A 24,199-nucleotide genomic window follows, 5' to 3' on the forward strand; every position below is an offset into this window, starting at 1 on the left:
TAGTGAAACTATATTGTTAAAGACCTAATTTAGAAAGAATTAGAGATAAACAATGTATTTATGAACAATAATGATGCTTCTTTCCTCTCTTTTCCATCCTTCCTTTCCACTTACTGATTTTCTGCTTTGTGTTTTTTTAAGTTTTAAAGGACACTCAGTTGTTTTGGTTTCTAGGGATCTTCTAGAGCAGGGGTTCTTAAGATGGATTGTAAATTTAATTTTTTAATATTTTGATATCTGTGTTTTATGTCTGTATATAGCAATGATGTCCTTTGGGATTTCATGTATTTCATTTTATGCATTTAAGAACATTGTTTTGAGAAGGAATAAATACATAGGTGTCGCTAACCTGCCAAAGGGGTTCATGATAGTGTCTGACACATAGGAACTTAATAAATGTTAATTGATTGATTGACACTAAAAGAAGATATGAGCCACTCCTCTAGGTTTTCTTGTGTAAATGCTTCATTGGTAATGTCCATATTTCTTAAATATCATAGAGCATATCTTTTTGAATGTATCACAATAAAAGGAGACAAGCAAGAATTTATATAACTTTTTTTTTTAGGTGTTTTGCAAGGCATTGGGGTTAAGTGGCTTGCCCAAGGCCACACAGCTAGGTAATTCATAAGTGTCTGAGGCCAGATTTGAACTCGGGTAGGTACTCCTGACTCCAGGGCCGGTGCTCTATGAACTGTGCCACCCGCCCCATATGATAACTTTCTTATATATTTAAAAGGAATTGCAAGTAGTGCATAATAGATTTGTGGTTTCATGTGCAATCATCTTTTTTATAAAAATCAACTATGTTATAGAAATGCTTGTGTTATTTCATAAATTAAAAATAAGTTAGGGGCAGCTAGGTGGCGCAGTGGATAGAGCGCCGGCGCTGGAGTCAGGAGTACCTACCCGAGTTCAAATCTGGCCTCAGACACTTATGAATTACCTAGCTGTGTGGCCTTCGGCAAGCCACTTAACACCATTGCCTTGCAAAAACCTAAAAAACAATAAGTTATAAAAACGAATTATAGAATTTCATATTTGGAAGGATCTTTAATGGCTTCTAGTTCAATCTGTATCTGAATAAGACGTTTTCTACAATGCTTCTAACAGTCATCCTGTCTTCACTTGAAGATGCTCTAGGAAGGGGGAATCTACCTTGGGACATTCTATTTCTTTTGGATAACTAATTATAAATTTTTCCTCATAGCAAAGAAAAATTCACCTTTTTTTTTTTGCAACTAGAGAAGAGGACCAATTAAAACAAATATAATCCCTCCCTAAGACAATTTTAATATTTGTGCCCCTTAACCTGGTTGCTTTAACTGAAGAATGGCATTGTTTCTTGCTCAGCCTTCCAGGGACACCATTCAGTTTGTCAGTGTCTTTCTGGAACTGGCACCTCTCAGTAAAATGTTTTAATCATTAAAAAACCTTCAAGTGGGGGGCACTTAGGTGGTACAGTGGATAGAGCATTGGCCCTGGAATCAGGAGTACCTGAGTTCGAATTGGGCCTCAGACACTTAATAATTACCTAGCTGCGTGGCCTTGGGCAAGCCACTTAACCCCATTGCCTTACAAAAGCTAAATAACCCCATTGCCTTACAAAAACTAAAAGCAAACAAAAAAAAAAAAACCCAACCTTCAAGTGGAATAATTAAGAGTTGATGGACTCCCCAGTATTTAAATTTTGATAATTATTTTTTAAAGTTCATCTATGCAAAAAAGACAGTCTTGGAAGAAAACTTATATCTGAAAAAAAGTTTAGAACAAATAATAAGGTTGGTGACAAGAGAGAAATAAGTGGATGACACCATTACCATTCAATCTTCTTGAACAGATCAGACCTTTGCTTTAGAAATATCATTTAGGCAGCTGTGTGAAGGGGGAGAGTAAAGACTGAAGAGTTGGAGATTAATTAGGTTATTTCAATAGGGCTGGATTGGTAGGATGAAAGAGTCTAAGAAAAGATTCAAGAAAACTTAGCACATGAGTGGACTTAGGGAGTGAATCAAACAGAAGAAGTGAGGATGACTAGATTTTGAACCTGAGTGAAGGTTGTTTTTGACAGAAATAGAAAAATGAGGAGGAGATTCATTTTACAGGGGAAAATGCCTGCCTTGGTCATGAATTTAAGATATGTATGGAATTTCAGGCAGTAGTAATATGAGGTAGTATATGTAGACATAGGAATTATCTGCATTGAGATAATAGTTGAACATAGTTGAACATTAGAGGATATTATAGAGACAGAATATATAGGATGGAAAAGGATTGGGACATAAATGATCCAGTAAGGAAACCTGAGAAGGAAAAGTCAGATAGGAGGAGATATGTTTCAGTGGAATTCTTTTGGTATATGAGTTGAATTAGATAGTCACCACAGTCCCTATGATCTAAATTCCGCTTATACTTTGAATCCTATAATAATCATTAGTATACTGTTTTTAGTCAGTTACCCTAGTTCCATTGTTGTTTAGAATTTTTCTCTTTAAATATATCCAAGATTTCCAAATTCTAAAAAGGTAATTTTTTTGAATCATTTCCTTGTCCACCTTTCAAATCCCATATGGTATCTTTTCATAACCATGGTTAATGGCAATATGTAATTTTATTATATAACAGTAGGGATTTAAATTAGAATTGTGATTTCTTTGAGACAGGAAATTTTGAGGTGAAGAAATTTCTTCCAGTTCTATCTCTTTCTGGGTTTACTCTTGAGTCTCTGCTGTGCAGTTTTGAGCAGATCAATTGCCTTGATCTCTTCCTTCCCCATAACCCACAGAATCACAAAATATTAGTTATAAGGAATCCAATCCAACCCATATCTGAAAAAAAAAACACTCTCTACGGGTACTTAATAAGTGGTCATTCATTCTGTCTTTGCTGGATAAACTTTTAGTGAGAAAGGCCTCTGAAGGCAACCAGCCCTCTCTGCTTTTGGAGAGCTCGCATTGTTAGCATAGTGTTAACACACAAGTGCTTCATAAATGCTTGTATTAAGAAAATGTTGTTTCATCAGTGACCCTCTGCAATTCATACTTATTACTCTGCCTTTTAGGGCCAGGCTAAGCAATTCTCTTTCTTTCCCTATATGACAGAATTTCAGTTATTTGAAAATACCCCTAAGACTTCATATTAAATATTCCCAATATTTTTAGCCGATTATTGGATGGAATGAACTTGATGCCCCTTTACAACATTCAATACTTAAAAATATTGAATCTGTGTACATTTAACCTTTTTGTTGGCTGATTTACTTGGGGCATGTGATATGAATCCATTCTTGGAATTTTTTTGGCTCAGCCACTGAAGTCCATGGCATAAGGATTTGAGTTTTCATTATTGTTATATGTAGACTTCCTGGGCAAATAAGAAGCATGATTATTTATGGAAAAAATGAGAATGTATATAAAGAACTATATAAATAAATGCTGGTATTATTTGTTATTGTTGCTTTTTAGTCCTTGAATTAGTTCACATTAGATTCTGATATGTTTGCTAATTTTATTTAGTTACTCTTGGTTGTATTAGGCATCCTGTGACCCTGTTATTTTTTTGGTTTCTGGGCTAACCCACATCTTTCAGTATTGACTGGGCTCTATAATCATAACATTACCTAATATTATATACTTTAGATATTAAGTTCTTTAAAAGTTGGCAGAATGTCTTCTATCAAAAATCTTTAATAGCTTAAGACATGGGAAGCAGCAGCATTTAAGGGAAAGAATACCGAATCCAGTGGGTATAGGTGAGAATCATGGTTTTATTACTTAATACTTGTGATTTTTGGCATTAACTGCCCTAAGCCCTAAAAATGAGGGCAATGGACTAGATTACAGATGTTAAACACACAGCACACCATACTCAGTCAAACTTCATTAAGACATAATTAGGAAGTATTTAGCAAAATAAATAAAATTACAACAAAATATAGATAATATTACATTTTAAAACTTGGTCAATATGTTCTATAGGGATCCTTATGTAAGGTTTAGTGATCCCTATTTCTATTTGAGTTTGACACCAATGGAATAGATGACCTCCAAGATCTCTTTAAAATCTAATGCTTTGAAATAGGGTATGGGGTAGCAAATAAGTTAGGGAAGTGATACTTCCCACTACTTCTCAGGTATGTGTTACACACTGTGAACTGTGGGAACTTATAGTAGTTATTGTGCCAGAGAACCACCTAGCCTCAGCATGGTATCATTTAAATTTTAAAGACCTTCAGTTCATTTCTGTGTCTTTTAAAGGTTCTCAGTTTGTTTTATGCTTAGGGTCATTAAAATTTAATAATCCTGCACCAGAGCTGGGTGGCTCTGCAACATTATAGGAAGTTATTTAAAGCTTTCACTTCTCTCTGAGCAGCAGGGTCTCAGTAGCTTGCCAAGTTTGCAGCTGCAATATCCTGGTTAGCTTTTCTGCGAAGCCCTAGACTTCTAAAAAACCATTGCTGCCTGCTTTGACTTCATGTTAGCCTTCTCTGTTGTATAGATCACATCTTTCTTCTCAATCACAGGATTAAGGGTCAGGGCAAGACTGACATATATGCTTTTTTTTTTCTCAAAATAGTCAAACTGGTTTAACCAAATTTTGTTCCTTTGAAATTTCCAGAAAATTTGATGAGCAATTGATTGTTTTCCTTTCCATGAAAGCCTTTTTGCATGAAATACTTTTTGCCCTTTATAGCTGCTTTTTATAGTTGTTTAAATCTCTCCCAATCATAGTTTTCTTAACTGTATTAATTAGTTACAAGTTAGGATTCTTTTCGGATAGAGTGTTGGCCACAGTGATGATTTTTTTTTCCCTTAAGCACTAATAAGATATTTAAAAAAATAGTAGTTCACTGTTCTTGCTTTTTGCAGCCTGAGTTATTTACCAACTTGGTCTGTGGTACTCCAAATTGGAACTAGTATCTAGTTAAATCCTTTTCTATTAAAAAACAAAGGTAAGGGACAACTAGGTGGCGCAGTGGATAGAGCACCTGCCCTGGAGTCAGGAGTACCTGAGTTCAAATCCGACCTCACACTTAATAAATTACCTAGCTGTGTGGCCTTGGGCAAGCCACTTAACCCCATTGGCTCGCAAAAACTAAAAAATAAATAAATAAATAAAACAAAGGTAAGATTTCCTTGTTCATTTTATATATATATTTTATTTTATATATATATATAATATATATATGCATATATATTAGAACATTACTACTGTAGTCTTAAAAGAAATTTTTTTTCCTTGTTTTGGCAATTAAATTTTATTGCTGATTTAACTGTAGTATTTTTAATGATTCTAAAGTTTTACTTTTTAATCCATTCAATATTTCTCCTTAATTATATTTTTGGGCAGAAATATAAAAAACTGATATTTGACTACCTCCTTTGACTTTAGATTAAGGCTTTGGACCAGGCTTAAAAGGAACTAATTGTTGTGGTCTAGATATCTGTATAGAACTGTGAAAGAAATGTGTGTTGGTTTTTAGTGTTTTTACTGTTAGGTAAAGACATGCACCATGTCATGTGAGTGAGAGGGAAAGAACTAATATTCTCTTTCCCTTTTGAGATTTCTTAGCAGTTGATTTTCTGTGAGTAGGGTTTCTATGTAAGAACTAGATTTCCAGTAATATTAATCCACGATTTGCTTTGATAGGCCTAGTTTCAAGAGTGAGGCTTTTGTTAAGGCAACAGTTTTATTTTTGTTTTGTGAGATCACAGGTATGAATTTTTTGATTTGGGTAATAAAACTAATTTTAAATTTTGTTGGAGTGGAATTGGCCAAATGTAACCCATCTTTTTTTTTAATTGAATTATACTTATTCATCTATTAATTTCCTAGATATAAGTCTATTTTTCTTATTTTCAAAAGAGAAAATATAACTTTGGTAACCAAAAACAAATCTAACCTTTGAAAAGAAAATGATGGAGCAGTGGATAGAGCACTGGCCCTAGAGTCTGGAGGTTCAAATGTGGCCTCAGACACTTAAATACTTAGCTAGCTGTGTGACCTTGGGAAAGTCACTTAACCCCATTGCCTTACAAAAACCAAAGAAAGAAAGAAAATGGGATAATTTATCCTTTTTCAAAGATATAATAATGCTAAACTTCAAATTCTGTGAATGGCTGATGAATCAATATTGAAAAAGATTGACACTATTGACTTAGTTTCTAGTAAATTCATTTTTTACAACTATAAAAATCATCTTGGCCTTTAGTTTCTACTTGTTTGGTAAATCTGTAATCTCATCAAAGTGGATATTCCCTCCAAGGTTGCACATTGCAGTACATTCTGGTCTTCCTGTTCTTTGCAATTCTTTCCCATGAACTTCCATAAATTTGTCATTATCTGCTAGGAGCCTTTTTTTGCTTTTTTTGACATGGATAGGTTATGTGGGCTATCCATTAGTTATCTCCTGTTTGCTTTATTTTTTTGATTATATAAGTGTTTTCTTTGAACTTTTGCTTTGGTTTTTTTTTTCTTCATAAGTCTTTATAATATGTGGCTCTTCCCACCCCCATATGCTTTTCCATTACTCTTTGTGGACCCTTCATTTTAAATATTTTGGAGATTATGGATTTCCCTTTCTTGTAGCTATACAAGACTTGCGGAATAATGATGTTAAAAATAAGGACCTTGTTTCAAGGACTAAATTAGTCCTTTGGAATTGTCTTTGATCAGTGTATTACTGAGAATAGCTGTTATTCACAGTTCTTCATTGCACATTATTGCTGTTACTGTGTACAACTTGCTTCTGCTTCCTTCACTATGCATTACTGTACTGTAAGTCTTCCAGTTTTTTTTTTCTGTAATCATCCTGTTTGTCATTTCTTATAGTACAATAATAATCCATTACATTCTTTCCTCAATTAAGGGACATCCCTTTGATTTCTGATTCTTAGTCACTGTAAAAAGAGCCACTGTAAATATTTTTGTATAAATAGGTCTTTTCTCCCCCCCCTTTTTTGGATGTATTTGGGATATAGATCTAGTAGTCAGTAGTCATGCCAGATGAAAGGATATGCAGTTTTATAGCCCTTTGGATATAATTCCAAATGGTTCCCCATTTGTCTCAGTTCATAGCTTGTTAAGAATACTTATTCTGAGCTGCTGTGGACTAAGCTGACTAAGCTGACAAGTAAGTCAGGTGTCCTCAGTAAGTTTAATATTGAAAAGGAGCTCTTATTATTTTAAGGGACCACCTGTTAATCCAAGGAAAGATGAACTAGCCCAAGCTGGGAATGGAGCAAGTCAAAATTCTTGTGCCAGTCAGCCCTGTTTTTGGACTAGTGAGTAGCCACCACACTTCCTCCTAGGAGAGTAGAGAGACTCAGTTTCTAAAAAATAAATAAAGAAAAGCAAAGAGAAACAAGGTTAAAAGAACAAAGGATTTTACTTAAAGTAAAAGCCATTCTCAAAGATAAATTTTGGAGAATCATTTCTCACATCATAGATTTCTCAAAAGAACATGAAAAAACTCAATGTCATAAATATGAGAAATAATAAAATATAGATTAACCATTAACTAATTTGATTAAAAATAGAGAAGGCTAAATTATTAGTTTCAGAAATGAAAAGGACAAATGCATAACCAGTGGAGAAGGAATAAAAGCAATTGTTAGGAAACTGATAATTTAAATAAGATAAATATTTATAAAAACATCATTTGGTCAGGTTAACAGAACAGTAAATAGAGTGCTTTAATAACTCCATCTTAGAAAAATAAATTGAATAAGCCAAAAAAGAATTCTCAAAAAATCTAGGATCAGATGGATTAATAAGTGAATTCTACCAAAAATTTAAAGAACAGTTCCAATACTTTTATCATTTGTTTGGGGGGAAAAAAGATAAAGGAGTTTCTAATTCTTTTTATGTGACAAATATTATCTTGATACTTATTTTTTTTTAAGGATTTTACAAGGCAAATGGGGTTAAGTGGCTTGCCCAAGGCCACACAGCTAGGTAATTATTAAGTGTCTGAGGCTGGATTTGAACTCAGGTACTCCTGACTCCAGGGTCGGTGCTCTATCCACCGTTATCTAGCTGCCCCGTGTCTTGATACTTAAAAGTCAGAAATAGAGAAAGAAGACTATAGCTCAATTTCTGCAATGAATATTAATGTAATGATTTTAAATAAAATACTAGAAAGGGAATTACAGTAATATATTCCAAAGGTTTATGATCAAACTGCCAAAATGCAGGTTTGGTTCATTATTAAGAAAACTGTAAGCATCATTGACCATATCAATAACAGAAACAATAAAATTCATATAATTTTTTTCAATGCATAACAAAAATCTTGACAAATATAATACCTATTCCTGATAAAATCATGAGAAAACATGGGAATAAATAGAACTTTTCCTTAATATTTTAAGTAGTGTCTGTCTAAAACAAGAGCTAGGAATAGGAATAAGCCAAAAGCCTTTCTACTACTATTGGGAATGAAGCAGGAATTATTACTAAACTCCCAAGTATTGTACTAGCAAAAACATTGAAGAAATGAGCCAGGCAATGAGAAAACTAAACTACCACTTTTTGAAGATGATATGTTGGATTATTTAGAGATACCTCAGGAGTCAACTAAAAACCTAATCAAAATAATTAACTTCAGTACAGTTGCAGGATGTACAGAAAGTTGCAGGACATAAAACTAATCCACACAAATAATTACCATTTCTGCATATTACCAACAAAACCTAGAAGGTTTTGATGGAAAGAAAAATTCTATTTAAAATAATTATAGACAGTGTAAAATACCTGGGAGTATACTTACCAAACACACACAAGAACTATATGAACACAATTACAAAACACTTGAGACAAATAAACATTTACCTAAATAACTAGAGTAATTTTAATTGCTCATAAGTAGGTTGAGCCAATGTAAGATTGATAACATTACCTTAATTAATGTAATTATTTAGTACTCTTCTAATGAAATTACTGAGGAATTACATTATAGAATGAAAAAGTAACAAAATTCATCTGGAGGAACAAAAAATTAAGAATATCAAGAGAATCAATGAAAAAAATGGAAAGGAAGAGCTTATTATCAATATCAGATCTTATATTTCATTACAAAGTGGTAATCTTTAAACCAAATTTGATATTGGGTAAGAATAGGCTTAATTAGTAAAACAGTATAGGTATAAAATATACAGAGGCAATGAATGTAGAAACTGAATATTTGATAAATCTCTAATACCTCAACTATTAGAACAGGAACCCAGAACTTTTGAATTAGAACAAAAACTTTTGAAAAAATTGGAAAGCAATCTGGCAGAAATTGGATATCTACTTTGTGTACATTTCATACCAAAACCAGCTTGAAATGGGTATATGATTGAGAAATAAAAGTGATGTCATAAACTAATAGAGTTTTTATTATTATATTGTATATCTATGGAAAGGGGAAGGGGTTGTAATCATCAAGAGATAGAGAGCTTCACAGAAGATAAATGTATAATTTTGATTACATAAATTTAAAAAGTTTTTACAGGAATCAAACTATCTAAAGTAAAAAGAAAATCACAAAACTGGTGGAAATTTTTTTTTTTAGATTTTTTGCAAGGCAAATGGGGTTAAATGGCTTGCCCAAGGCCACACAACTAGATAACTATTAAATGTTTGAGGTCGGATTTGAACTCAGGTACTCCTGACTCCAGGGCCAGTGCTCTATCCACTGCGCCACCTAGCTGCCCGGAAAGAATTTTCTTAGCAACTTTCTCTAATAATTTGTATTTAACTAAGTCCAGATTGCTTGAAAAGAACCATTCTGCAGTAGTTAAATTGTCAAAGTTAATGAATAATCAGTTTTCAAAGGAAAAAATCAGATTTATCAAAAATCATGAAAAATGCTAATAATTTTAGAAATACAAATTAAAACACTTCTATTATAGTATTACCACACACCCATCAGGTTGGCTAAAATTTCTTAAAAGGAAAATGACAAGTACTGGAGTTATGTGGGGAAACAGTGTTTGAATTAGTCTAGTTATTCTGGAAATCAATTTGGAATTATGCCTCGATTTTTTTTTTAAATGTGCATACCCTTTGTCCAGTACTACCACTAGGTATACTCCAAAGAGATCAAAGAAAGAAGAAAAGGACCCATATGTACAAAAAGTATTTAATAACCTTTTTTTGATGGCAAAGAATTGGAAACTGGGGGCTGTCTATCCATTGGGAAATGAAAATATAAGTTATGATATGTCAGTGTAATGGAATACTATTGTCCTGTAAGAAATGAAAAAGAATATGGTTTTAGAAAAAACTTGGAAAGACCTGTGTGAACTGGAGGAAGATTAAGTGAGCAGAATCAGGAGAATAATCTACTTAGTAATAGCAATATTGTGAAGACAGTAGCTTTGAAAAACTTTGTAACTGATCAGCACAATGACCCAATGTTCCAAAGGACTTGCTAATAGAGAACTGATTGACCCAGAATGAATTTTTTCCCCTTTCTTTTTCTTACTTTTTTTTAACATGGCTAATGTAGAAATTTGTTTTATATGACTACATATTTAAATATGTGCATATATATTTGTATATGTATATATGTATATGCATGTTTATCAATATGTGCATATATATATACATACATACATATACACACACATAGGAAGGCAGAAAATTTGGAACTAGCAAGAATTGGATGAGGGAAGAGACAAATAGTAATAAGCCAGTCATAAAGTAGTTTTAGTTATTTTGTATCAATGAACTGGAAAGAAAAAAGGTTTTAGTAAGTTTAATAGTAATCAAAAAACAAAAACTGGGTATCACAGAAGTTCAGAAAGGAGAACACAATTAATGAAATGGAAGAGAAACACTCCCTTTGGTAGAAAATACATTCTTATCTTTTTTGAACATCCCTGGACTATACTTCTAGTTCTATAAAGACTATTTTCTAAATTGCCTTTTAAATTTGTACTGCCATTGTACATTCAGTTGCCTAGAAATATTTGCAACCCCAGTTCAACAGAATATTAATCCCTAAACTTAAAAAAAAGACAGTAACATCAGAAAACTTGTAGCCTACCAAATAAACATCATTAATATTTCTCTATTTCAGTACTAAAATCTAGGAGGAAATAATAGAAAGGGAAATTCCATTTAGTGTATAACTCCAAAATGTATAAAATATATGAGTTAGATCTCTAAAGGTAAACATGTTACTCTTGTGGACATAATTTGAAAACCTTCAGTAGTGAAAGAAAAACTTAAATGTGTCTTGTCAGTTTAATAAAGTTCAATACCAGTAAAATATTAGAGGTTGAACTGTAATAATCATATGATTAATGGAATACTTTACAGAGCCAGATCAAAGATTAGCATTCTTTTGGAGGAACAAAAGAAATAGAAGTAAGAGGGAAAATAAATTTTATGTTTTAATAATGATTAGCACTTAAAAATAATCAATATTTAAAGCAGCAATCTTTCTAGATCATACATTCTTGGTTAAAAAAATGAAAGAGAAGATCAATGTAACCTAAAAGGAAGAATCAGAATGATGTTTATTCTTCTTTCTTGAAGAAGCCTATGACATCAGGGAGGAGAATGCCATGACAAACATGGATTGGATTTGAGTGAGTGAGTGTTGTGCCGAGTCACCACCCTTACTTTTTCCTTTAGAGCCATCTGGATCCAGTGTCCAGATATGTATGAATCAGGACAACTAGAGATGACCCTGAATGCAAGGCCAAGGACATATAGCCAGTAATTGGTAAGTGTCTAAGGCTACATTCGAACTCCTGTTCTCCTGACTCCATGACTAGTGCTCTATCCACTGTGCCAAATCTCAATACAGTGTTAAACTCAGAACTATAAATTGTTTAGGAGAAAATCTCTATTGATAGTAATATTTGGAAAAATTAGAAAACAATATTACAGATTAGGTCTAGGCCAAGATATATTTAATGTCATGATAAGCTTAAAATGGATATTTGACCTGAATGTTAGAAATCAGAAGAGAAGCAAATTATTTGCCTTTTCCTGATTTGGACTTTGAATTCTTAACCCATGAAGGAATAGAGGAAGTTTCAAAAGATAAAATAGATAATTTTGATTATTAAAACTAAAATTAAATTGAATACTAAATTATAAGACTTTTAAGGCATAAAATTAGTGCAACTGGCATAAGGGAAGTTAGTAGTTAGGGGGAAAAATCTTTGAATGAAATATTCCTGTTAATAATTTTATATCTAGTCTGTATTGATAACTGACAGAAATATTAAGATCAGACACCAATCACCAGTATGTAATTGGTAAAAAGATGTGAAAGATGATTTTTGAAAAGAAGTTATAATCTATCAATAACTATAGAAAAGAATGAACTAAATCACCAATAAGGAGAATTGTACATTTAAAAAATCCCAATGGGGCGGCTAGGTGGTGCAGTGGATAGAGCACCGGCCCTGGAGTCAGGAGTACCTGAGTTCAAATCCATTCTCAGACACTTAATAATTACCTAGCTGTGTGGTCTTGGGCAAGCCGCTTAACCCCATTTGCCTCAAAAAAAAAAAAAAAATCCCAAGATGTCACACATTGCATCAAATAAACTGACAAAGATTATAAATGATGGGAGTAGTTTAAGGGATTGTAGGGACAAAGGCATGCTAATATGTAATGGAGTTGTAAATTATTCCAATCATTCTAGAAAGCAGTTTGGAATTATGTAAAGTGTTTAAAGTGCCCATCTCTCTTTGTGCATAGATACCCAAGAGTTCAATGATTAACAAAAAGGTGCTTATTAATATAAGTTAAAATTTATAGCAGTTTTTTGTTGTTGTTGTTGTTGACAGACATGGGCACAAAGTAGATACCCGTTGTTTATGGAATGATTAAACAAATTCTGGTATGTGAATGCAAAGGAATATTTTGCTAGAAGAAACTATTTAGTAGGATGGCTACAGAAAAATCTGAACAGTATTCTATGAATTGATTTAAAATGAAGTAACAGAAGCATCAAAACAGTGTACAAAAACTATTTGTAATGGAAAGAAAAACACAACATTTGAAACCCTGCTGTGAAATTATATTAGCCTTTTAATATTTCTGCTTTACTTCTTTCAGAAATTATAGTGAAGCTTGTGGCATATTAGTGATTTTGCAACTTTTCTTGTAGATAATGTGAAGTTATTTTTCTTTGGTTAGAGTTGTTGAATTGTGTATTGAGTGTCATATTTGGGTAGTCGATATGCATCATCTATTTGATGGTTCTCCTTCCCTGTCCCTGGGGGGAGATTTTTAAATCAAATTTTTGAGTGTTTGTGAGTCTCATTTAAGAGACTAGCAATTTCTGGATTGATGGCAGCCATTATTTTATCTGCAAACAAGAGCATCTGGTGAATCTCATATGTATCCTGCTAGATATCATTCATGACTCTATTTCTTATATTGACTTATACCAAATTGTAATTCCCAGTTTGCATAATTCAAATGGCTGTCATTTTTCCTGGTTGTCTTAGATGTCATTATGTAATCTGGCAGGTAGTCTGGCTTTTTTTTTCCCTTTTATTTGCTCCTGTACAGATTCTGTGGTGTTTTTCTTTTACCATATAGAATTTTTGCTGCTACTTCTTAAACTGATATTTTAGTGTTTCTTTACAAGGATAGGTTAGAAATTGGCATAATTCAATTCAAGAAAAACTTATTGAATATAATGTATAAAGTCATGACATTAAAAATTTGTATTGGTGCCATAGATAAAAAGAAAATGTACTGAATAAACTTGGTGAGTGAATGAATGAACCTAATCTTTTGCTAGGTATGATGAAGACCCAAAATCATTTAGCATAATTCCTGCTGACAAGTTACTTAAATTTTAGAGGGGCAAAATTTATGCTGAGAACAGTATAAGACAACATTTGTTTGACTTGGCTTTAAAATAGGCCTTATTGAGGATGGTGTAAATAAAAAAATTTTTTTAGCTTGGTAAACTTTTTTTGGAGAAGCAATATGAAATAAAGAATGTCAAACTTTTTAGCTGTGTTATATGGTATTTGTCAGTATCCCTTGCATATGCTTATTTTAAAAAGTACTGAATTTCACTTGCTGTGTGGTTTTAGCTTTTTCTAAAAGCACATTAGAAGTTATCTAGTGAGGCTCTAGTCTGTGCCCAGAAAAAGTATGTCATCTCTGCTACTAAAACAGTGCAGCTTATATTTGACTTGAAATTTTCTTGTAACTATATAGTCTGTGTAGTGCGATGCACATAACACCAGTCTTGGAGACAGGATACCTGAGTTTTAGTCCATGTTATGCTTCAAGATTTTACGTATGATTTTTTGACAATTAACTTTTTTTTACCTTAGTTTATTTAAAAATAGAGGATTGGGTGGGTACCTGGGTTCAAATCCCATCTCAGACACTTAACAATTACCTAGCTGTGTGGCCTTGGGCAAGCCACTTAACCCCGTTTGCCTTGCAAAAAACCTAAAAAAAAATAGAGGATTGGACTAGATAATTTCCAGAGATCCTTCCAGTTCAAAAATGCCCATGATCCACAATTGAGGAAATTATTTAACATTTTCTCAGTTTTTATAGAATCAGGCTGTTTAGAAAATTATTTCCTTTGTGACTAGATACTGAAAAGTCAAACAAGATTGCCTAATTGTTACATTTTAGGAAACAAGAACAAGTAAAACAGTATTAAATAAAGTTGTTTTTTTTTTTAGATTTTTGCATGGAAAATGGGGTTAAGTGGCTTGCCCAAGGCCACACAGCTAGGTAATTATCATGTGTCTGAGGTCAGATTTGAACTCAGGTACTCCTGACTCCAGGGCTGGTGCTCTATCCCCTGCCACCCCCTAAATAAAGTTTTATAAAAAATATACTTTATGTGACAAATGTCACTGGGTCAGATAAAAAAAATAGGTTGTGGTTTAAGTACATCCAGTTTTCTTTGCAACCTACTATTTTTCTAAGTTCTCAAAGGACAGGACCAATCAATGGAGGTGAGCAGATTTGCTCAGATAAATTTTAATGAACATAAATATTTGGGTGGTGTAATGGCTAGAAGGCAGGATTTGGATTCAGGAAGATTTGAGTTAAATGTGGGTTCAGATTCTTAATAGCTTTGTGACCCTAAACAGGTCACTTAACTTCTCCAAGTTTTTTCTTCCATAAAATGAATATTATAATAATAATAGTATCCACTTTCCAATGTTGTTGTGGGAGGATTAAGTGAAATCCACATGTAAAGTGCTTCACAAATCTTAAAGCACTATGTAAATACTACTATATAGAGGGCAACAAGGAGGCAGTGGATAGAGTGCTGGTCATCTTCCTGAGCTCAAATCTGGCCTCAGATACTTACTACCTAAGTTAACATGGGCAAGTTACTTAGCCCTGCTTGCCTCAGTTAATTCAACTGTAAAATTAGATGTAGAAAGAATGACAAACTTATTTAGTATCTTTGTCAAGAACACCTCAAATGGAATCACAAAGAGTTGAACATGACTGAAATGATTGAACAAGTTATTATTATTAAGTCAACTTATGTGATTTTGTTACTGCTGATACTTCATTTTTTTAAGTTGTTAACCCATTATAGCCTTATAATCAAAAGTTGATGAATGTTCTCTTTTGCAAACTTCATTTCTTGTTGGCCAGTCCTCTAGTTGATGAATCTCTGTACTTAATTAAATTGATCTGAAAATGACAGTTCTACAGAGTTTTTACAGTTAATGGAAGTGTGCTTCTTACATCTATTTCTAGGAGTGGATGGGAATGTAAGAAGTTTTTCAACATATTATTTGCATTGTTTTTATTATATTTGCCTTAGTGGAAAAAGTGTGATACAATTGGGATAAAGAAAATCCTACTATCCTTTAGATATTGTTGCCCATATGACTTTTCTTCTTTTCACAAAAAAGGGGAATTTATGTTCACTAATCCTAATTGCAATGTATATGCAAATGAAATGGGAAAAAACAAAATAACTCCTTGATGTATATCATAAACTTAAAATGTTTTGCATCTTTTTTTTTTATTTTAGGTTTTTGCAAGGCAAACGGGGTTAAGTGGCTTGCCCAAGGCCACACAGCTAGGTACTTATTAAGTGTCTGAGACCGGATTTGAAACCAGGTACTCCTGACTCCAGGGCCGATGCTTTAACCACTATGCCACCTAGCCGCTTTGAAAAATTCATAATATGAAATATATCCTTTTACTGCAGTCTCTTGATTGACAAGATTTGGCATTGAATTGAAAAGATTTTGACTTATTCTTTAATTCCTCATTAAACTGCACTTTCATCATATTGAATAGTAAGCCTTCTTTTGACCTAGCCTTGATTATACCTCACAGGTTGGTTTGTTTTTTTAAATTTTATTTTGAACTTAAGCTTCAAACAAAAGGAATATAAACAAAACAAAATTATATATGAAACATTAGTTTGCATTATGTATAACTTCTTGATTTTTTTAAAAGTATAATATTCAGCATGTCACCTTCAAAGTTGTCTTGCTTGTCTGTTATTCCTTCTGGCTACCTTCTGTTCTTTACTGCTCATTGACAAAATTTTCTTTTTTTTTTGGTAACAATAATCCCTAGCTCCTCTTTGCCTTTTATACTACTCCCAGGTTCAGGGGAAGAAAAATCTTTTGTGATAAGTAAACATAGGGCAGGTGAAACTAGGATGGTGGTATAAAGGCAGGGACTCCCAGGAGCTCTCCCCCAAACCACTCCAGATACATTTAAATGATGATTCTAATCAAATTGTAGTGTGACAGAACTCACAAAAAGACTGAGTGAAATAATTTTCCAGCCCAAGACAACTAGAAAAATCCTGGGAAGTGTCTGTTGCACTAGGGTTAGAAAGAGCCAACAGTACAACCATCCAGGAAGAGACTGCCAGGCACCTGGGTCCCTTGGGGTGCCTGGGATCCTGGCAGTGGTGGTGGTTTCTAGATCTCTCAGTCCAGGCATTGCTTAGGACAACTTGGAAGTTAGCAGGAAAACTGCCACATCAGACTGAGAATGGAGCCCAGTGCAGGCCTCAGGGCAGACTCAGTCTTAGGGGACTAGGAGCAGGCCTGGGGAGCCACCTGGCAACTGCTTCCAGAGCCCTCAGCCTGTGGATAGTGAGGGGATTTCAGCAAAAAGGAGAATTTATGTTCACTAATCCTAATTGCAATGTATATGCAAATGAAATGGAACAAAACAAAATAACTCCTTAATGTATATCATAAACTTGAAAGCTTATAAAGACTTACGAAGAAAAAAAAACAAAGCAAAAGTTAAAAGAATAGACACATAAGCAAAAAAATAAAGGAAGCAGGAGATAACTAATGGCCAGATGGAAATGGAGATGCAAAAGTTTTCTGAAGAAAATAATTCCTTAAAATGTAGAATGGAAACTGATGACTTTTTGAAAAATCAAGAAACAATAAAACAAAGCCAAAAGAATGAAAACTAGAAGAAAATGTGAAATATATCAGTGGAAAAACAACTGACCTGGAAAACAGATCCAGGAGAGAGAATTTTAAAAAATTGAACTCACTGAAAGTCATGACCCCCTAGACATCATTTTTCAAGAAAATCTCAGTGAAACTGCTCTGATATCCTAGAAGCAGAGGATAAAAATAGAAATGGAGGGAATCCACCTATCACCTCTTGAAAAAGATCCCAAAATGAAAACTCAGGAATATTAAATTTCAGAACTCTCAAGTCAAGTAGAAAATATTACAAACAGCCAGAAGGAAAGAATTCAAATATCATGGAACATCAGTCAGGATAGGATAATATAAGATTTAGCAGCTTCTATATTAAGGGCTTGTAGGGCTTGGAATATGATGTTCTGGAAGGCAAAAGAGCTTGGATTACAACCGAGAATCAACTACCCAGCAGAACTGAACATACTCCTTCAGGGGAAAAGATGAACATTCACTGAAATAGGGTAACTTTAAAACGTGAAATGACCAGTGCTGACAGAAAGTTTAGTCTTCAAGTACAGGACTCAGGTGAAACATAGAGGGTGGAAGGGAGGGGCAAATCTTGAGGGGCCCAAACATGATACAATATATAAAAACAAGGGACCCAGGTGCCTGGCAGTCTCTTCCTGGATGGCTGAAGCCAGTTGGTTCCAGGATGGCTGTACTGTTGGCTCTTTCTAATCCTAGTGCAACAGACCCTTTCCAGGATTTTTCAAGTTGTCTTGGGCTGGAAAATTATTTCACTCAGTCTTTTTGTGAGTTCCGTCACACTAGAATTTGATTAGAATTATCATTTAAGTGGATCTGGAGTAGTGTGAGGGAGAGCTCCTGGGAGTCCCTGCCTTTATTTATACCACCATCTTGGTTCTGCCTTCCCTATGTTTACTTATCACAAAAGATTTTCCCTCCCTGTTTTTGAGGAAGGAAGGACAGGGTAAAAATGAGAGAATAGAGTAAATGGGTTGGGGGAATAGGATGGAGGGAAATTAAAAATAGTACAAGCAGATGTGGGAAAAATATTGAAGCAGTTTCTCTGATGAACTTACTGTGCTATCCTCCCAATGACAGAGCTGATGGTACCCGATTACAGACTGAAGCATACATTTCTACCCCTCACTTTATTTTTTTGAAGTTTCTCTTTGTGTATGTATGTGTGTGTGTGAGGATGTTACTTTTATATATGTTTATTTTTACATGTTTACTTTTACAATATGACTTGTAAATAATGTTTTTCATGACTACACTTTTTTTTTGGCAGTACAATAGGGTTAAGTGACTTGTGTGCCTGAGGTCACATTCAAACTCAGGTCTCTGACTCCAAGGCCAGTGCGCTGCCACCTAGCTGTGCCCTCTATGGCTACACATTTTTTTTAGAAAGATTTTGAGTTTCACAATTTTTCCCCCACCCGCCCTTTCTTCACCCCTCCCCCTAACAGAGGACAGTCTGATAATCTTTATTTTGTTTCACTGATATCCATTGATCAAAATTGAATGTGTTGAGAGAAGAAAACATTCTTGAGGAAGAAATAAAATATTAGAGATAACAAAATTATGTAGTACATAAGACAACTTTTTCAAAAATTGAAGGTAATAATCTTTGGTCTTTGTTTAAACTTCAGTTCTTTTTCTGAATACAGATGGTGTTCTCCATCATAGATACCCTAAAATTGTCTCTGATTATTTCACTAATGTAGTGAGCAAGTTCATCAAGGTTGATCATCACCCCATGGGACTGTATTGGGGGTACAGTGATCTTCTGGTCCTGCTCATCTAGCTCAGCATCAGTTCATACAAGTCTTTACAAGCCTCTCTGAAATCCCTGAAATTCCTGATTTTTTTTGTTTTGGCAAGGCAGTTGGTACCTAAGGTCACACAGGTAAGTTATCAAGTGTCTGAGGTCGCATTTGAACTCAAGTCCTCTTGATTTCAGGGCCGGTGCTCTATTCACCGTGCCACCTAGCTGCCCCTCTTTTGATTTCTAATAGAACAATAGCGATCTATCACATACATATACCACAATTTGTTTAGCCATTCCCCAAGGGATGGATTTACCTTCAATTTCAAATTCTTTGCCATAAAGAGAGCTGCTATGAATAGTTTTGTACAAGTGATATTTTTACCCTTTTCATGATCTCTTCAGGGTATAGACCCAGTAGCGATATTGCTGGATCAAAGTATATGCACATTTTATTCCAAATTGCTCTCCAGAAAGGTTGGATTAGTTCGCAGCTCCACCAACAATGCATTAGTGTCCCAGTTTTTCCATATCCCTTCCAACATTGATCATTGTCCTTTCTGGTCATTTTGGCCAATCTGAGAGGTGTGTGGTGGTACCTCAGAGATGCTTTAATTTGCATTTCTCTAGTCAGTAATGATTTAGAGCAGTTTTTCATATGACTGTAGATAGCCTTGATTTCCTCATTTGCAAATTGTCTTTGCATATTCTTTGACCATTTGTTAATTGGGAAATGGCATTTTTTGATTTAATATTTGTTATTATTTTGTACAAACAATTTTTTATACATTAATAAAATATTCTTGTTTAAGAGTAAACAAAATACTTCCCCCCCCCAAAAAAATATAGACTCACTTGAGCAGTAAAGTAAAGGGGAGAGAAAAGAATTAAAATTAAAAAAAATAATAGTAATAATTGTAGGTATGGCCAGGTGGTGCAGTGGATGCAGCACCAGCCCTGGAGTCAGGAGCACCGGAGCCCATATCCGCCCCCATATACCCAAACAATCTCCCAGCTCTGTGACATGCAAGCCATCCCAACCCCACTGCCCTGCATAAACCAAAAAAAGAAAAAACAAGACCTAAAATAAAATAAAATAGTAATAATAGTAGGGGTGGCTGGGTGGTGGACAGAGCACCTGGCTCAAAGGAGCACCCAGGTCTGAATCCAGCGATCACCCTGCTATGCGGCCACAGGCAGGCCACCCAGCCCCATCTGCCCTGCACCCCCCCCCCCCAAGTAATAATAATATTAAAAAATTTGCTTCAGTCTGTGTTCTGATACCACCAACTCTGTCATGGGTGGATCACATTCTTTATGATAAGTCCATCACAAAAGTTACTTCCATATTTTTCCACCATTGCCATTGCTAATCACAACTCCCTCCTTTCGTATTTCTCCACTACCATGTACTATATTTTCTCTCTCCTTTCACTGACTCTGCTGTAGGGTAGCTGAGTGGTGCAGCAGACAGATCCCTGGTCCTGGGGCCAAGAGGCCTCAAGGGCCCCCTACCACCCCTTAGGCCCAGCAACCACCCAGCTCTATGGTCCTGGACAGGCCATTTAATCCCAGCCCTTTGCAAGACATAAAAAAGAAAATGCTTTATATCTGGCCACTCACCCCCCCATGGTCCATCCTCTCCTCCATCATTCACATCCCCATCCCTTCCCCTGTCCCTTCCTCCTTACTCCAGATGTCTATACCCCATTGATTATATATGCTGTTTCCTCTCCTAGCAACCTCTGACGAGAGTGAAGATTCCCTCATTCCCTTTTGCCTTTCCCCCTTCCATATCATTGCAATAGCTCGTTGTAATAAAGAAAAATATTATTATATGAAATACCTTATCCTATTCATCCTCTCCTTTTGTCTTTCTCCCATTACATTTCCCTTTTTTCTATTGACTTCATTTTTACAACATATTTTATCCTAAAATTCAGCTTTCTCATGTGCTTCATCCATAAAAGCTCCTTCTACCTGCTCTGTTAATTGAGAAGGTTCATATGAGTATTATCACTGTCATTTTTCTATGCAGGAATACATGCAGTTCTTCATCATTAAGTCCCTCATATTTCCCCCCTCTCCTCCAATCTCCATGCTTCACCTGTGTCCTGTATCTGCAGATCAAACCTTCTGTTCAGCTCTGGCCATTCCAACAGGAACATTTGAAATTCCCCTGGTTCATTGAAAGTCCATCTTCTTCCCTGGAAGAGGACATTCTTCAGTTTTGCTGGGTAGTTGATTCTTGGCTGCATTCTAAGCTCTTTTGCCTTCCGGTATATTATATTCCAAGCCCTATGAGCCTTTAATGTAGTTGCTGCTAAGTCCTGTGAGATCCTGATTGCAGCTCCACAGTATTTGAATTGTGTCCTGGCTGCTTGCAATATTTTCTCTTTGACTTGGGAGTTCTGTAACTTGGCTGTAATATTCCTGGGGTTTTTTTTTTTTGTGATCTCTTTCTCGGGGGATCTGTGGATTCTCTCCATTTCTATTTTGCCCTCTACTTCTAGGATATCAGGGCAATTTTCCTGTAGTAATTCTTTGAAAATGATGTCAAGGCTCTTTTCCTGATTATGACTTTCAGGTATTCCAATAATTTTTAAATTATCTTTCCTGAATCTGTTTTCCATATTAGTTGTTTTTTTCAATGAGATATTTCACATTTTCTTCTAATTTTTCATTCTTTTGATTTTGAAGTATTGAGTCCTGGTTTCTCGTAAATTAATCAGTCACCCTGAGTTCTATTCCTTGTCTGAAGGTTTTGTTTTCCTCAGAGAGCTTTCTTATCTCTTTTTCCATCTGGCTAATTCTGCTTTTTAAAGCATTCTTCTCCTCAATAACTTTTTGAACTGTTTTATCCATTTGACCTAAGCTGGTTTTTAGCATGCTGTTTTCTTCAGTATTTTGGGGGATTTCCTTGACTAAGCTACTGACTTCATTTTCATGTTTTTCCTGCATCTCTTTCATTTCTATCTCCCTCATTTGATTTTCAAAGTCTTTTGAGCTCTGTCATAGCCTGAGCCCAATTTCTGTTTTTCTAGGAGTCTTTAGATGCAGGAGCTTGTGCTTCCTCATCTTCAGACTGAGTATTTTGATCCTTCTTGGGCTCATATAAAAAATATTTCTCAATGGTGTTCCTCTTATTTTTCTGCTTGCTCATTTTCCTATCCTGAGCCTGGTTTGGGGGTGCTTCCTGAGCTTTTGGGACTCTCCCACAAGGCTCTCAGTGTGTGAGGCTCTGTTCTCCCTCCTGGCCTGTGAATGACCATATTGGGCCCCCAGTCCACAGGGCTGAGGTGGGGGGGGGGCTAGACTGTGATCAGGATCTGAATGTGGTCAGAACCCCAGAGTCCTGTTCCAGGGGCAGAGAACGGAGCTGGGGAGCTGGGCAGTCTCTCTCTCTCTCTCCCCACCTCCCTCCCTAGGCTCAGCACACTCATACCCTGGGGGCTCCTGCTTACCAGCTTCTGCTTCCTATTCCTGGATCTGGGCTAAAGAGGCCAAGCTGCTTTGCTGTGTGTCCTGAGGGCTGGGCTTCACATGCTCTCTCTGGCAGAGGACCCACCCCCCCTCCCTGTTTCCCCAGGTTTTGCCCAGTGCTCCCCTGGGGCGTAGGTCAGGAAACTACCCCGCTGCTGTGAGTCATGGGAGGATGCTGAAGTTCTTTCGCTCTGGGGGGCCGCCCCTCCAACCCTGGGGAGCAGAGCCTTTCTCCTCTTTTCCAGGTTACTTTGAGTAGGAGAACTGCCTCACTGGGTCCCTCTGTGAGTTCTGTCTCTTGAAAATTTAGTCAGAGTCCCTAGTTTATAAGTTTTATGAGAGAGTGCCTAAGAGAAGATCCTCTCTTGTTGCCATCTTGGCTCCACCCCAATCGATTATATTTTCTATTGTTTCTGTAATTAATTCTTTGACCACCATTTCTTTAGAAGTAAATTATTATCTTCAATTAATTGCCAGTCCTCTCTTAAAAGATCTATTATTGAATATAATTTTTATTGTGTTGGGTTCAGTAAAGATGTGTTTGTTTAATATTTCTTTATTAGTGTATTTGTGATACTTTTAATGCTCCAAATCACAATCACACTTATTAAATGTTTTATGAATACATATACATTACTTTTTATTCTCATTTAATAATCTCCAGAGTTCTATTATATCTAACTAGTCTGCTAAAGTTCTATTCAAGTCTCCAACTTTTTTTGTTTGTTTGTTTATGGCTTTGACATATTTGTCAAGGTTTGACAGGGTTTGAAAGGGTTATATTTAGGACTCCCTTATAAGGATTATTGTCCCTTTTCCCCTTTAAATAGATTAACTTTTCCCCTTAAGTATTTAGATGATATGCATTTGGTGCATTTGGTTAATGCACCAAATCACCACAAACAATAAACTAAATAATGCACCACAAACTAAATAATGCACCACAAACAATAAACCAAAATAATGCACAGATCACCACAAACAGTAAACCAACACGAATACTTCATATGAACTATTCATGTTGGTTTATTATTTGTGTTGATTTTAACCAAGATGTGGTTTCCACTGCTTATCTCTTTATTATGCCTATTTTTACTGTTGTGTTGTTTGAAATGAATTAGCAGTTAGTTGCATTGGGAAAGATTTGATAAGGTTGGCACTTGAACTAAATTTTGTAAGAAATATGATAGTAGAAGTAAAGGTAGGTATTGTAGATATGGCAAACAATTGACACAAAGGTGGGAAGGTGGAGTATACATTATCTATTAGGAATGGCAAGAAGACCAGTTTGGCTAGACAGTAGAGTATGTGAAGGGGAGTCACTTATAATAAGACTGAAATTATAAGTTATGGTTAAGATGTAAAGAACTTTAAATGTCAGACCCAAGATAGTAACCTATAGATACTAACCTAGAGAAATTTTGTCTCTCCTTGATAATAGACAGAAAAACCAAATTTTAATTTAGAAAGAATTTAGAAAAACATCCCTTCTTTTCCTTTTTCTCTAGATAGTTTGTGTAACATTGGAATTAATCATTTTTTTTCGTGA

At 35.1% G+C, this 24,199-nt stretch overlaps 1 protein-coding gene across 8 annotated transcripts in view; it reads left to right on the forward strand.

The window, feature by feature from the left end:
* TAB3 (TGF-beta activated kinase 1 (MAP3K7) binding protein 3) overlaps positions 1-24,199 on the forward strand; it is an 89,654-nt gene that overhangs the window by 13,563 nt on the left and 51,892 nt on the right. Inside the window, exon 1 of one of the 8 annotated variants that reach the window (XM_074214206.1) lies at positions 5,233-16,083. The exons of the other annotated variants lie outside the window; for them this stretch is intronic. The gene's annotated coding sequence lies outside the window, so the exon portion shown is untranslated. Of the gene's footprint in view, positions 1-5,232; positions 16,084-24,199 lie in introns of those variants that run through there. 8 annotated transcript variants of the gene reach the window in all.

This window comes from Macrotis lagotis, chromosome 1 (genome assembly GCF_037893015.1).
Source record: "Macrotis lagotis isolate mMagLag1 chromosome 1, bilby.v1.9.chrom.fasta, whole genome shotgun sequence".
Classification (NCBI taxonomy): domain Eukaryota; kingdom Metazoa; phylum Chordata; class Mammalia; order Peramelemorphia; family Peramelidae; genus Macrotis; species Macrotis lagotis.